Here is a 3,807-nt window from a genome sequence, read left to right as displayed (position 1 = left end):
GTGGGGAATGACGCCGCTCTCCTGCGAACGCCGGGGGTGACGCCAGTCTTCAGTGCCCCCCAGGGGGTTGTTCGGTGGTTCCTGACAGACTTGGCGGGCCCTGGCAGAGGAGGGCCGAGAAAAACCTGCGTGCTGCGGGAGCTCGTGTTTTCTTGCCCGGTGCAGTTCTTCCCACTTCCCGTATCAGGTGATTTATTAGTGCTGTGTTTTTTCTTTTTATTTGACTCTTCTGTGCTGAATGTAGCCTTCAAATGGCAACCGGGAGTGACAGAATCTTTCTGCCTTCCAGAGTTTAAGGAGTTAAACGTCACCTCTCCAACCTGCCAGCAGCTCAGCAGAGTCTGCGTTACATGGCTGGCTGCTTATTGCTCGGTTTGCCTCTTACTTTGTAAATGATGCAATATAATTTCTACTTTTTCTAGATACGATTTTATACGGGTGTATAGTATATTTTAGAGTTTCGTTTCATATTGCCCTGTCTGTTTTGGAAGTCATCAATCAAAGAATCTGGAGGGGAAGAAAACAATCCTGCTTCAGTGTAGCGTTTGAGAATATAGTAAGAATTCAGGGAGTTAAAGAAAGTATTTTTGTCAGTGTAAAAGGATGGCAGTGTTAAATGCAAACAGACTGGTATTTCCTGATTCCTACATTTCTCAAGACAAGTTTTTTTTCTTTTTCTTTTTTCCTTTTTTTTCTTCCCTGTTTTATTTTGATGGGCGCTTTCAGATACAGAAAAAATGAAGGGTCGTAAAGAGTATTATCTGAAACTCTCTAGTGTAGCACGATCAGAACTTCATTTCGTGTAGCTGTACATCTTCTTTGCATAAAGTACTTCATCTCTGCTGTCTTGCAGTGTTCACAAGTTCCTGAAACGATTGATAGCCATCAGTGAATTAATTAATTGTGTAGTACTTTTAGCCAGCTGCTTGTACGTGATTGTCAACTTGGATTGGTGTATACCTCTTGGTGCTGTGAAACTTTGAGTATGCTTTTTGCCTTTCTTCAGAATAGGGCCTTAAACCCAACTTTAGGATTCCTTAGAACTTTGAAGGTTTTCTAAGACACTTCGGTAGTTGTCCAGGTTATGGCTGATTTCACTGAGAATCAGTCAAAATCACTGCTCAGAATTATTTTCCTACCAAATCTTAGTTTGCTACTAAGTTTCCAGCCCTTTTAGAGCTATTTGGAAAGCTTAGATGTTATTTAGACAGCGCGCAAAGAACTGGCAGATTCATGTAGGAGTAAACTTTCAAAATTATATGTTAAGAAAAAAGCAAAGTGACCAGAAATGTTTAAAAAACCCCAAACAAAACACCGACAAAACCTCCACCCTTTATGGAATGACCATACAGAAAAAACTTTTTTTTACAATGATTGTAAATGAGCATGGTGAGAGATGTTTGCATGCGTTTTACTCTTTACTTTTATGATTTGAAGTGGTGTGTCTTGGTAAACGGTGGTAGTTTAAGGATTTAGGCGCGACTAGGCTTGTGAGAACAAACACTATTAGACCTCTTCTGACAACTACAGTGGGAACGGAAGACACTTCTCTTCCTCAGTACAGAGTCTGCAAGGTAGTGGCTAATGAAAATAAGTAAGACTGTTTTGAAAATGAAACCAGAAATCTTTCTACTAATTATCAGGTCAACCATTTTTAACAGTCAGTGGGGAACTGTCAAGTAATAAAAAGTAGTGTGAGGCAATGCTTATCAGACCCTGGTGTCTGAGCAGCGTTTGCAGTTCTGCTTTTCCCCCACCCTCAGAGGCAGCTTTTTCATCCTAGAAGGCAAAATTAGATCTGCTTGCTTAGATTCATGCTGATATCAATATTAATGCTGGCATAAAAATGGATGGCTAGGGCAAATAATTTGAGATTGATAATGATGTCCTCACAGCCTCAAGGTGAAAATGAGCTTGATTTCAAGAAAAAACTTGAGCTCAATGAAGTAACAGTGCATTAAGCGTGATTCAGGAGCATTTCTGCAAAAACAGATAGGGTAGCCAGGTCTAAGCCAGTGCTGTAACCTAGTTGTAAGATGAGCTTTGAGTTTTAGGACAGTGTGGTTGTAAACCCTTCTTGGCCATCCTTGTGTAGGTCGCTCAGCGTTGTAAAATGTTTTGTAACTGGAACATGCCAGAGCCACTGTTATCACCTGCCTGATACAGTATCTCCTAATAGAGGGTGTCTCTCTCCCTTTTTTTTAATGTTGATCCTTCAGTGGTTTTATAATATCAGTATGTAAAGTTGAAGCAAAGTGGCCTCCAGGCATTATTGCAACACAAATAATGTGACAGGAGGAAACAGTTACAGGAAAAAAATGTATCAGGTGGGAAAAGCTTAAATTTTTCCTAAATGTGTTTCTAGAGAGAGCTGTCCTGGGTCTTTTTGGTTATAGCTGCACCAAGGCAAAAAGCAAATGCTTGAACGGTTAACGTTTTTCTTCTGGAGAACCATACTATTCATATAATAAATTACATTCTTACTCAAATACTTCTGTATTTCTTCTAGAAGCAGATCAGTGTGTGTCAATTCATCATTATCAGTAGTAGCAAATGTTTCAGTGTGGATATCTTTCAGTGTGTGCTGTATTAAACTAGCGTATTTGGCAGAAGGACGTAATGACTTGTGCATGAACAAGTGTAATAGTGTTTTTTTAAGACAATTCCTGACTTTGCTATTTAAGGGAGGAGATTTTATGTTCACCTGGGAAATCATGTGTCCTTTGTGTAAGGGGAATGAACTTGTGCAGGTGTGATCTTGGCTACAAAGATTCTGTTTGCAGCTTTGGCAGGAATTGTGTGTGTGCACGCTTGTCACCCAGCCACATGATGGGGCTTCCCTGCTCTCTAGAAGGCTTTAATTTGCTTTAGTGGGCATGAGGATAGAGAGATGTGTGTCTTCTTAAAAGGGAGGGAGGTAGTTTTTATGTTATGGTTTTGAATGCTATCTTAGAGAAATGGTATATTTCATGGTTCCTGTGATACAAGAAGTAAGCAATGGTAAAATTCAGATCTAGGAAGAGTGGTAAAATAAGTACTATCCTTTCCTGGTATTTTTTTTCCTCTTTGGTACATATAAATACGTACTTGTCCAGGTAAAACAAGCCACTACCCCTTCATCTCTAAAGCAGCATAAGGTGCCACTGTAGTTTTTAAGGTTGGACTTTCACTGTAAAAGATATCATAACAAGTTTATCTCAGGGTAGAACCTAAATGTTTTATATTTTTTTTGTCTCAAATTACTTGTGCTTTTTTGCTATATCAAAGCATATTAAGCCTTTTTTAGCATTGAAAAATCTGGGTGTTTTTTCTTTTTTTCTGTTTAGAACCATGATATCAGATACTTTGTTAGTAATGGAAATGTAACTGTGCCTTTGTTTAGTGTGTGTGTGTATATGTACATATAAGCATAGAGACAGAATGTAAACTTGCAGCTTTCCAAAGTACGAATCAGCTTGTGGTTGGTTTCCTGTATAGCTAATTTATGAATATGCCCAGGAATGGGGCTGGCCGGCAGAGGGCATTTAAGCTGGGTGCAGCTTGGCATTTTAGCTGAGTGACCTTGATGACCTTGGTTGGGGAAGACAATGCTGACTTCAGCTGTGTGTTACCCACCATTTCTCCTCTGCTCCAACAACCAAGTAGAGGAAGATAAAGCGCTCTGGTTTTTGAGGGTTCATCTTTCTGTTGGTTTAGCTCCGTGACTTGGCTCACTGCCCGTTGGGTGAACTCGTGTCAAGCTAAAGGGGGGGTGGCAGAAATGCAGGGGGATGGAAGAGAGGCTGCAGCCCGCAGAAATACTTTGCT

This window comes from Pygoscelis adeliae, unplaced genomic scaffold, assembly GCF_000699105.1.
Source record: "Pygoscelis adeliae isolate BGI_AS28 unplaced genomic scaffold, ASM69910v1 Scaffold38, whole genome shotgun sequence".
NCBI classification, from domain to species: domain Eukaryota; kingdom Metazoa; phylum Chordata; class Aves; order Sphenisciformes; family Spheniscidae; genus Pygoscelis; species Pygoscelis adeliae.
Note: the sequence above shows the minus strand (reverse complement) of the source record.